Source organism: Neophocaena asiaeorientalis, unplaced genomic scaffold, assembly GCF_003031525.2.
Source record: "Neophocaena asiaeorientalis asiaeorientalis breed wild unplaced genomic scaffold, Neophocaena_asiaeorientalis_V1.1 scaffold476, whole genome shotgun sequence".
NCBI classification, from domain to species: domain Eukaryota; kingdom Metazoa; phylum Chordata; class Mammalia; order Artiodactyla; family Phocoenidae; genus Neophocaena; species Neophocaena asiaeorientalis.
The window spans coordinates 5528470-5541169 of NW_020172178.1; positions in this window are offsets into that span (position 1 = coordinate 5528470).

Below are 12700 nucleotides of genomic sequence, written 5' to 3' on the forward strand. Positions count from 1 at the left end.
CTGCAGCCCATCACCCACCACCTACACCCCACCTCCACGTGGTCCAAAGTCTGGAAGCACCTCCTCCCATGCAGCCCTACCACGAAAATCTTTCCAGGAAAGTGGCCTAAGTAAGAAAAAAATGCCCACACGCACCTTAAATAAACTTCTTAAGAAAACCATAAACCGGCCATCCCAACTTGCCCACATTCTTAAATTTGGGAGAGCTCTCTGAGCACTGGTGGTGTGAAGTCCAGAGAGGGACAGCGCTTTGCCCAAGGTCACACAGCGCACGGGGGCAGGTCTGGACTCAAATCGCCGCGGCTGGCCCGCCTCTCCGCGCCGCCGGCGCTCCGGCGCCCGAAATCGCAGCACGCGACCCTCACCCTCCCGGGGCCGATTACAAGGATGGGGGACCCGGTCTGTGGCCTGGGGGAATGGGGCAGCCCCCTCCTAGGAAGGGGGCCCCTCCGCGGACTGTGCAGGGTGCCCGGGGGCCCCGGCTGCAGCTGCCTAATCGCGCGCGCTCGGGCGGCTGGGTCCAGGGATGGGGCACCCCCGCCCCACCTCCAGCAGGAAGTAGCGGGCAGGGGGCGGCGCGGGCCGCGACTGACCCGGGGAGCACTTCCTCATTGGCCCCACGCTGCCCCGACGGCGGGAAGAGGGACGCGCGGGCGGGCTGGCGCAGGGCTGGACACGCCGCAGCCCGCCGGCGCGCTCCACCTCGCGGCGGCCAGGGAGAGGCTGCCCTGCCCCTGCCCAGCCCTGTGCTGGCCCCTTCGCCCTCCTCCCCCTCCTCCTACTTCTCCTCCTCTCGGGAGAGGCGGCCGGGCGCATGCAGCGAGCGATCCCAGCTGCAGCTCCAGTCTCCTTTTTTTCCCTCTGCCCGTCTGGCACGGGCATCATTAGCGCTGAAAGCTGTTAATGTCTGGTCTCACAGCTCCCCCTTTAGTCTTGCTCTGCTCCCTGTCTCGCGTTCCAAGTAGGATCAATAGCTGCCTCTCCGCCGACCTTGACCTCTCCCTCGACCCCGCCCGGCTACGGCAGCTGGCCCCCAGTTTCCCCACTCTCTCGATGCCCAGACAACAGGCGGGCGGAGCGAAAGTGGGGTGGCGGAGCTCGGGTCACAGCCCCGTCCCTACCCTGTCCTCAGGACCCCTGGCAGGCAGCAAGACCCTTCTGAGAAGGTTACTGCACGCACGCGCACACACACACACACACACACACACACACACACACACACACGCAAAACCACACACACACACACACACACACACACGCAAAACCACTCCCTAACCTATCAAGCCTTTGTTTAAAGTAAAAGTCACTCCCATCCCCAAAATGGGGGGGTGGGGGGGGGAGGCAGGTGCTTAACATATGAAAATATAAATGGGAAAAGTGCAAGCACAAATGTGGTCCTAAAGTAATACCACAACTTCCGACTCTTCTTCAGAACCTGCTGTAGACCTACTGTGTGCTCCGCCCAGAGCTGGGGCTTTGTGCAGACTGCAATCAGACAGAAAGAAATGCCACATTTTCTGCACCATCTTTCAAAAAAAAGGAGAGGTCAGAAAGCTTTTTGAACTCACAAATATTTCTAGCTTCACAGTGCGTTCCAGCAGATAATCCTTAATATTTTTCAGTTTCTTTAAATTTCTTTATTGAGGACTAGTTCGGAAATCATAAATCATTTATCAAATCAGAGCGTCTTTTTATTAACCTTGTGTGGGGCTCTGATTCCCAGTGTGTGCTGCGTGGACCACGCCATGCAATGGGGGCAGATTAAACAGTCACGTGACCCCCAGCCAAGCTTCTTGTTTAAAATTCTTTGAACAATTCTCAGTGCTTAACGCTTAGCTAAGGTGGGGCTCTATTCGAGATTCTGCAATGTTATCTTGCCTTCTGAGCTGTTATATTTTATATTATGTCTTTACAGAAAATTGGAACGAATCGAGATGTGTAGTGTCAGTAAAAATGGGAACTCAATATTTCTGCAGAAAGAAAATCGTCGTTTCATTTGTTTGTTTGGTTTTTAAACACGGATCCACCCTCTAACATGTAGTCAGATAACTTTGTAGCAATATAAAAACTCAAAAACACATCTTATCAAATTACCTTGGGCTTCATTTCTGATGCTTTAAAAAAGAAAAAAATCCAGGCAAAGAGAAGGCAAATCTTTTCGTATTCACAGGTGTAGGGCAAACTCAGAGGCAAACTGTGTCTGCTGATTTCTATTCCTTGGAGTCTATAAACGCTATTGACTGCGAAGATGAGGATAAATAAAACACATCGATCTGATCAGTGGATTGACTTGTTTTAACTTTCGAAGAAACTGCAGTGGAAGTCCTATGCAAGTCATATTTATGTACATATTAATAAGGTCCCCAAGATGGCCTTTATCTCCTTCTTTACTGTTCCAGAATCTCTAGGAGCTATCAAATCCCGAAGCCTAAAAAGACAAAAGAGGCATTTTAAGCTTCCTGGCATATCTTCTAGAATTATTTTATGTCATTTCTGAAAATTACAGCAAATTTCTAGGAGCCACAGCTCTCAATTAAGGCTTTGCTCGATTTGGAGAAGTTTCTTGCATCGTCACCTTACAGCAGAGACAGGCCCACAAAACTTGCCTTCCAACAAGTGTGAGGTTGGTTCTTTCCATGCACTGAATTTAGCAACATTGCTTTTGTTAAAACGTGGCTTAATTTGCACCTTATTTGTTTCTGCGGTAATACCTGGGCTTGATACAGTGGTAGATTTCGGACTACCGGAAGCATGGAAGCTCTAGGAAATCGAGGCATCCCTGCCTGCAGGCTTTATAGCTGCAGCCTGCAAGGGGTTAAACCAAAGTCACTGTTCCTGATTCATGTATTATTTTCCTTAAAAAATACTTACCCAGCTCTCCGTATATGAAAAAGACTTACGCCCACATTGAATGTTCCTAGCTCTGTCCCTGTCATCAGAAATGATATTGAATGGCTCAGTACTAGGGGATCTGGAACTATTTCTACAGCTTTCTCACCTCATTTGGAATTTTCTTGCCTTGCTAATTTTAATTCTTTAGTTGAGTCATCAATTCAAATTTGGTAGGGATTGGCATCACCCGGTTGGTAGACTTGGTAGAAACATTGCTCACGAAGATGATCAAACGCACCAAATCCCACCCCCCCACGTACACAGAGATCAGAGTGGCTGTGGGGAGTGTGGTGTGTGAGTGTGTGTGTTGTACAAAAAGGGTCTCTCTGCTGCTTTCCGTCCTGTCACCAAGTCTCCAAATTGTATATCTGAAAATGCAAAACGCACACACAGACACCAGTTTGAATTCAGTGGGCTAGTGACCGTCAATCTACCCTATTTAGAGCACAGACAGGGAAGAGAAAGAGAGTTAAAATGGTTCATTTGGGGAAAGAACTGGGATTCAGAAGGGAATTTTCTGTTCCAACTCTGGCTGTCAGCGGCTGTCGTCAGACCTGGCGCTACAATGAGGTGTCTTGGTGATAGGAAACGGGGAGGCGCCGAGGAGGGAGGCAATAATGATCACCTTCTTAACAAGGGTTTTATGAAGCTGTGAGGATTAATTAGTTTGTATCCTTAAGCAGTTTGAGAAAGAGGAAGTGTCAGTAAATGCTAAGCTGGAGTTGTAGACATCTCTGACTCAGTTGTCAGCTCTGCGCCCCTCCCCCCTCCCCCCACCCAACAATGTAAGCTCTGAATGCTCCTGTCTGTGCTGTGATGCTCTACAAAGGAAGTGGTGAAAAAGGGAAGTAAGGGGGAAGCACTCAATTAGGGAGGAGCAGAGGAGAGAGAGGCAGGAGTCAGGCGAGCATCCCTCTGAAAGGCAAAGGCACCATTAATGAGGATGCTGCAAGGGGTCACTTACCAAAAAAATAAAACTGAAAACCGGCCAACACCTTGTTTTCAGATATGCCTTCCAGAGCTGGAAAAGACAAGGGAATCTGGGAGAGCTCATCGGCTGTTTCATAGTTTTAGAAAGACCCACAGTATGCTTTCAAGTGAATTCAACAAAGGTAGTTTGTATCCTAGAAAACACTTAAGGGCCATTCCCTCTATTCAATAGCAGAGAGTTAAGGTTGCAAACTGACAAATAAACAAGCCTCTACAACACAAAGTTTGAACTGCAGGTGCATTATTGGAGGTGGAATAATATATCTACAGTACGTGGAAGTTATCAAAGTTCTTCCATTGTGCGCATTCTAAAACATTGCATCTGCTTGAAGACACAATTTACGAGGCTCAACTTACAAGGCAGACAATTTGCTACAACAAAAGATAATTAATGCTGTAGAGGGAAGATTGAGACGCTGGATTGCTGTGCATTCTGGTATTAGTTTAAGCTGGGTCCTTTAAAAACATGATTTCAGTGTGATTTTAAGCCTTTGGAATCGTTGAAACAACAATGGCTTCTAAAATATGGATGTGGCAAATAATGTTTCCGATTTGAACTTGCAACAAAGCCCCTCTGCTTCTCTCTCTTTCTCTCTCTCTCTCTCTCTCTATCTCTCTCTCTCTCTCCCTCTCTCTCTCCCTCTCTCTCTCTCTCTCTATCCCTCTCTCTCTCCCTCTCTCTCTCTTCCTCTCTCTCTCTCTCTCCCTCTCTCTCCACCCTCTCTCTGTCTCTCTCTCTCTCCCATATGTGTCCTGAAATGGAACACTGCACAGGAGGAAAGACACCCACCTTTGACCTGTGTCCAATGGTCCACCATCTACACAGGGCAGATCTATGGTCGATTTTTTCACATCTGAATTTGGACTTCCAGATTCCAACCCATAGATTCATCAACTGTTGAGATTTAGCACAGGCGTCTGCAGTTTCATTATTTGTATCTGATTAACAGGAACAATTAGAGAACTGAAGAGTGAGGACGCCTGTTTGGGGACCGTTTCGGTATTGTACCCAGACCACACATTCCAGCTGGGAAGGAACACAGTAATGGAGAAAGCATTAGTGGATTTAACGCTCGGCATCGTGTTTGGAGAATGGAATTGTTGATGTTTCTGGCAAGAACTCATACTCCAACTGAAATCTATCAAACACCTTAATTAACTCTGGGTACCTAAAGGCACCCAACCCAGAGGCAAGTTGGAAAGCCAGGAGAACACAAGGGCAGGAGCTGCACAAGGGTGGCCGGCGACTCCCTGAGTTCCCCCCAGGGTCCTGTGGCCTCAGTTTCAGGACCAGGATGTACGGGCCACGGTGCGAAGTTGCAACAGCCCCCGACTCTCACCGCGGCGGCCGTGGAATACAAGATGGAGGATGTTTGGATGGTTTGACGGGTGTCAGATAACGGGATGGGAAGAGGCCACGGTGACACGAAGCCGTTGCCGATGGTAACTGAAGTCTTTTCCTTCAGCTAACCATTCCACATGGACCTCAGCACAAATTATTGTTTTCAATTACCACCTGTGTATTCCTTCCCATGCAACTTATTGATGTAAAATTATAGCTACACCGGTATAAATAAGTTATGTTGCAGTTGTAAAATGGAAGAAATTTTGTTGTAGCAATTATGTTCAGCAAGATGACAAAATAAATTTCCAGAGCTGTGCCTGCAGTAACCTGGGGAATTTAAACCTCATAATTTCCATTCATTTCAGATAATTTGGAGTAATTTCTATATGTAATAACTTTGTAATGAAAAACACAGCGGTACTGAAGTGATTTCGCTCAGTTGTGTTTTTTTTTCTCCTATGGTATACATGGCACAAAATAAATGATAAAAATAATATTTCCTTTTTATATGTGTGTGTGCTGAGTAATTCCTTCGGCAAAAAATCATAAACTAATACCCAGACTAAATCTCTGTCCACAAGATGAAAAATAAATTGAGTTAAAGGAAGTGAAAAAGTATGAAAGGCTTTGGATGCTTTATTGTGACTTTATTGAATTGTCTTATTCTCAGGTTCCTTCTGATCTCTAAGGGTTACACTTCCCAAGTAAGGGAAGGCAGGCCTGCCCCCAGATTCCCAAGGGGGGGCCGCAGGGAGACCCCCAAATCTGGACTATCCAGGCCAGGTAGCGATTTCTTCCCCAGAAACTGTAAGGAAAGTCAGTCTCCCCCTGGGATCAGCTGGGCTGTTCCGAGTTGCCGCTTCTCATCAAGGTCTTTAACAGCAACTTTCTCTGCGACTGGAAATGACTTATTAGGCTGGGCAGTGGTCACGGAGGGCCTCCTTTAATTAAAGACATGTGAGGTGGCGCTGCTTCCCTGCCTGCCCCAGTGCCCTGCCCGACCTCTGACAGTGACACCCGCCACGGATGTACACAGCCCCCAAACGCCCCGTGTGATCCAGCAGAAGCTCCCGCTGCGTTGTTGGAGGGGACAAGGATTACAGCAGCTGCATTACACCCAGTGCCGTGCAATTAGCCTCCAGGGCCCATCACGGGTTTCCTCCAGAATGAAAAATGGAGGCTGGATCTGGTTGAGTCATCTACCCCCTAAACCCTGCCTGCCAGGAGGGAAGGCCAGACCACTTGTCAGCTCCCGAGAGGGCTGCCGACTGCCTCCTACTAGAGTTTCTCCCCCTGCCCTGCACGATCCTGCCACTGCGTGCAGCCAGCGGCGCAGACCTGGGGTCTCAGACTGTGTACCAGGTGCCCACTGGCTGGGTGGTCTGGGGAGAGGGGAGAGGGCCTTCATTCTCAGCTCAGCGACCTCCCTTGTCAGATGGGGCTCCAGAGCACCTGTGGGCTACTGGCTGAGCAGAGGTAAGTGCCGGCCCAGTCCCTGGCATGTAGCAGTCACCCCGTAAGCATCGCTGTGACTCATCCTTTCAACAATGAACCCTGATGGGTGCCTGCCGTGTGCCAAGCACGCTGAGGTCCAAAGACTGCTGTGTGGTTCCTCGTTCAGACAGGCCTGAATTTGCCACACCACCCCCGCTCCGAGGACCACGTGGTAAAGCAGGCACAGTTACAGGACTGCAGTAGTTGTAACCTAGCCCACCAAAGGGTCTGCATTCTAAGTACCATAGGAGCAAAGGAGTAGGAGGCAGGGGTCCTGAACAGAGTACAGAATTTTTCCCAGACCCTCAAGGCCTGCTAGGTCAGAGCGAGACTCGGGCGGTTTATCTTATCTAATCCTGGGAAGAGAAGGACCTTCATCCCCAGGAAGCCCAAGGCCACTCGTGAAGAGGCCGGGCCAGAATCACCACCAGGTTTGTCTCGGGTACAGCCGTGCCACCAGCCTCTGCCCAGATTGGACTCCCAGCCATCCTGCAAGGCAGCAGCAGGTGGCTGGAGGCACCACTGGGTGTGGAACTAAGTCAGCAAAGCAAAGTGAGTGCAGGACCGGAACCCAAGAAGAAAGAGAAAATTTAAAGAGAAGCAAGGATGGGGTTAGGAGAGGATGTTTTCTTCCATTGGGGACAGCAAGATCCAGGAAAGCACGACCATGACTCTGAAGCCACATAATCTAGAAATGGGATGAAGGAGCAAAAATAAAGAAGGTCTGGATGCTGAGTCTCAGAGACGGCTCGACAGAAGAAAGGGGCTTGAAGTCCAGCCAGAGGGTGTGGGGGTAGACAGAGGGGTCTGCTGGTTAAATTTCAGAATAGACAAATACCAATACTGGTACAGACTGTTACAGAGTGCAGAGCCCGGTCGCCACCCAGACTTGAGTTTCTCCTTCCAGCAACCTTGTGAGACGTGCAGGGCAGGGCACAAGCATCTTGATCCACACCTCCGAGAGGCACAGGGGTTGATCCCCTGCTGTACCCACTGTTTGCTGGGAAACCTCAGGAGAGCTGCTTCCCTTCCCAGCATCCCAGGTCCTCCTGTGTTATGTCCTAGACTCTCAGCGAGGATTACACCAGATAATTTATGTGAAAGCCCAGATCACGGGGCCTGACACATAGTAGGAATTTAATAAATTATAGATATTATTCTTTTCACGGAGCCTTACGCTGAGATCAAGAGGAAATTCACATCCAACCCAATCTATGGTATACACTTGAGCACTTCATTTCAGGAGTGAATAGAATAATTCTCCCTGGATTTCATTCATTCATTCATTCTGGGCAGACCCAGAGGTTAACCTTGTCTTTAACGGCAAGCAGGCTATAGCACATCACTGGACTCTGAGCTCCTCAAAGCAGATGGCAGAGTCTGTCTTTTCTCCTCCGCCCATGACGGGCATATAATAGGTTATCGATGAACAAGACAGCGAGACGTCCATACAAGACTTAATAGGTCTGCACGGGGGCCCTGAAAAAGCCAAGCCTGCAGAAATAAGACCGAGAAGACATCCTTTGGTGTGTACGTGGGAGCCATCTCAGAGATGGGGACCAGAGCCTCACCATTTCCTTCTCTTAATCTCCAAATTCCCCATAGTCAACATTTATGGCTTTTATAATCAGCCACAAGAAATTAAAAAAGGTTGTGGCCACAGTACTTTGTGTTAGCAGAGAGTGGGGAGATAAACTAACCACCTATGAAAAAAGACTGGAAGGAGATACAGAAATAATGACCACTATTGTGTTAGGATTATGGGATTAGAGTGTCTTTTTAAAAACACTTAATTTTCCAAATCTTCTAAAATGTTGTAGAAGATTTGCCATACATTTTTAATAAAGTTTTGCAAAAGCATCACAGCAGCAGTCCCTGGGCTCTGAAGAGCTCTGTGGGCTCATCTGGCCTTAAGACGCAGTGGTCGGCGGACACTGTCCTGACACAGGGACCGTCCTGGGGGCAGGGGCCACTGCGAGACGAGGTTGGATGGGATCCTTTTTAAGAAGCTCCCTCGTTTCTTCCCTTCATTCCCTTCTGTTTGGAGGCCTCCATCACCGGAAACTGCACATCGGGTAAGACTCTCAGAAGTCCAAAGGGGCAGGTGTTAAATGCTCTCTCTCCCCACCTGCTAGGGACACCAAGGAGCTGGCATCCTTCCCTTCTCCCTCTGCCATCAGCATCAGGGAGCCGCCTGGCCGGGCTCTGTGCAGGGTACGCGCTAAGTGGGGGTAGTTTTAGACACGCACGATAAAGAATGTCCTCTCGAAGCTTCCCCCTCTTACCCACCTTCTGTCATCCCGGGAGATAATTCATTTATGCAGCTTTCACAGAAGACTGACATTTTCGACTTTTTTAGCAGAATAAATTTATAAGGTAAATTAGGGGGTGGGAGCCCTAGTGTCCTAGGCAGATTCAAACTGGTAATTACAAAGGGCCTAATTATGTATTCACCACGGAGCCTTCTGGAACAGGGAAGGCTACAGGGTGGCTCTTGTTCCTCCTGCAGAGGACATTCTCCCCTGGAAACTTCACAGCCAGCGTGTGAGACGCTTTTTCTTCCAGCCCCGAGCCATTGCGGGGAAGTGTGCTCCCGTCAGCGACACCCAAGCCCTGGTATTTGCAGAGAAAATCTTGACCCTAGTCAGAGTGCCCAGATTTTCCCCAGCAGTTGTGAGGTCAAGTATTTTTCAGATCAAGGGGGCCTGACTTGGATAAAATAAAAGTTATTTTTTAAACCACAATTTTTTCGTTGTTTTTATTTATTTGGTCGCTCTGGGTCTTAGTTGCGGCTCGAGGGCTCTTTCGTTGCGGCTTACCGGCCCCTTAGTTGTGGCATGCACGTGGGATCTGGTTCCCTGACGGGATCGAACCTGGGCCCCCTGCACCGGGAGCACAGAGTCCTAACCACTGCGTCACCAGGGAAGTCCTACCACAGTTTTTAAAAAATCTTGCTCTGCCACATCTTCCCCGAATTCCACTTAGAATTCTAGATCTACATCTGCCAGCCTATGGTAGCAAAATTATCATCAGAGCTATCTTCCGTGCTTGGCTGGGGGCTCCTTGGGAGCCGAAACTGTGTCTTTTACTTCTCCATCTCATCTGAACTCGGCTTGGGAGGCTGGCCTCTCTATAGTGGCTTAATGAACGAATGAATGGCCAGCAAAAGTGCACAATGACCCTGAGAAGGGAAGGACCCTGGTCCTCAGCAGAGTGGTGATCTGGGTGAACGGCAGCCTTTCTCACACATCCCAGCGCACTCGATGTTCGCATGTCTCCGCTCATCTTAAATGCTGAGTCCTCCTCTCTGTGGCCAGCTCTCCCTCATTTTCCAGTGCCCTCTCCGCTCCCCAGGTCTCTAACCATTCACTTGGTAAATATGGATTGTGCTCTGCTGTGGGTTGGCTTGTGTCTCCCCCCCCAAAAAAATATGCTGAAATCCTAACCTGTGAATGTAACCTTTTTTGGGAAGAGTCTTTGTAGATATCATTAGTTAAGGTGACCTTACACTGGATTAGGGTGAACCCTTAATCCAATATGACTTGAGTCCTTATAAGAAAAGAAGGGGACATGCAGAGAGAAACATAGAGAGGGCGGTCATATGTTCACGGAGACAAAGACTAGCCCAGCAGCCACCTGAAACTAGAGAGGCAAGGAAGCATCCTAGGGCTTCCCTGGTGGCGCGGCGGTTGAGAGTCAGCCTGCCGATGCAGGGGACGCGGGTTCGTGCCCCGGTCCGGGAGGATCCCACATGCCGCGGAGCGGCTGGGCCCGTGAGCCATGGCCGCTGAGCCTGCGCGTCCGGAGCCTGTGCTCCGCGACGGGAGAGGCCACAACAGTGAGAGGCCCGCATACCGCAAAAAAAAAAAAAAAAAAAAAAAGGGAGCATCCTCCCCTAGATCTTCAGAGGGGGTGTGGCCCTGCCGACACCTTGATCTCAGACTTCAGGCCTCCAGAACTGTGAGACGATAAATGTCTGTTGTTTTAAGTCTCCCAGTTCATGATGCTTTTGTTACGGCAGCTCTAGGAAGCGGATACACGCTCCTGCCACGTGCCAAAGCGTGAGCGAGGCACGGGAAACAGAGCTGGACCACGCAGATGAGGGCGCTGCTCTCAGGCGGCTCAGAGGCTGCAGGCCTTTTCTTGAAGGCCGTGAGACGCTGTGAGAAGCTTCCCAAGAGTTTCACATTTGCAAAGAGAATGTTGACAAGAACTGTCAGTCCTCCTTGTCACCCTGAAAAGAGCAGTGATGACTGGACTAGAAACACCCCAATGCCAAGACGATGGCAGATCCCTCCTTCCACCCTGAAGCCCCACTCATACACCCACGCTGCCCTCTCATCCTCTCTTGGTACTTGCACAAACTTCAGACTCCAGTTATAATGGCAGAACTTGGGGGAAAGCAGAACTTCAGCAGGGAGATTCTGGGATGGGAGGGCTTCCCATCGGCCCTCAGATCACACGCCCCCAAGTAAGCTCACACCCAGCATGGATACAAGGTTGACTCTAAAATGAGCCGGCACCTCTGAAACTCTGCAGCCGCTTGAGATGTTAGCTTGGTGTGTGGTTGGGTTTCGTTTTCATTTTGGGGTTTAATAAACAAAGAATAAAAAGAAAGAGACAACAAAGAACAGCCCACTTTGTAGTGGTGGTAGCCAACGACCATGCAGGCCTAAGGAAACAGAACTGGATAAAAGTTGGCTCCCTGGAGTTTTACTGAAAATCCCTTGGGGTGAAGTAGAAGACCCACTGCTTTCTCTTCCCCCACCCCCCTGAATCATCCAGTTAAACAAACACAGCCCTGCTCCTACATGTGCCAGAGAGGAAAGAAAACTTTTTACCTTTCTCCCCCATGGACCCTCTTAAGAAAGCTCCAGCCTGGGCAGAACTGACTCCGGATGGCTCTACCACTTTCTGGCCTGTGTGTACAGCCATTGGGGAGCCAGATGGAGAGAGTTCACACTTCTGAGACGTGCTGGGTTCACACCCAGACGCAGGGACGAATGGCAAGTGGATATTACTTAGCTAATGCAGGGACTCTCTTCCTGCTAGGCTGTGAGGGAGTGGAGAAATGGGGATGGGCTTCCAGACATGGTCTGGAATGGACATGGTCTGTACCCCTACTATGTGCCAGGCCTAGTACACATAGTAGGGGTACAGCTGACATCTACAGTTGAACAGTTGACACCTACTCTTCCAACACACGCACGCTGTCAGGTACATATCAGTATATCGCATTTTACAGGAGAGAAAAACCAAGTTACATAGCCAGCCCCGTGCTGCACAGCCAGAAGCAGCAGAGTTAGGATTCCAGGTGTGGTGGTGCGGGTACTGTTCATTTCTATATCCTCACATTAGGGTTAGGCAGGCTGTACTGCAGAAACAAAATAATCTCTAACAGGAAGAGTTTGACACGAGAAGGGCACACAGTTTTCCTGACGTCCTATACGTTAGCGGCCCTCCTGCCCCTCTAGCCACTCCAGGTGGCCTCCAGGGCCATAGCGGCTGAAGAGGGACATCAAAGAGGCCACTGGCTCTTAACTGCCACAGCCAGAAGTGACACACATCACTTCTACTCACAGCCCATTGGCCAGAGCTAGTCATGTGACCCAGCATAAATGCAAGGGAGGCTGAGATACGTGGACCAGCACCTGGGATATCGGAAGTCTGTGCCTGTTGCCACCATATCCAGAAACAGCACTTACGTGAATAAACGGGCAAATGGGCCTTAACTGGAAATTTCTCTACCAGTCAGTTTGGGGAGCAGAAGTATGGCTCCGTGACAGTAATAACATGCCTAATTTGTTACATAACTGTACTGAGAAGTCTTATTCTGAGCTTTTTTTTTTTTTTCCCATCTTCTGATATTTACTCATGGCACTGTTACTTTATCCATCTCTCACCAGGCTTGCCCCCATCACATGGAAGAAGTGAGGACCTTCAAGGCAACACAGAGATCTTAATCTAGAAGACTTTATT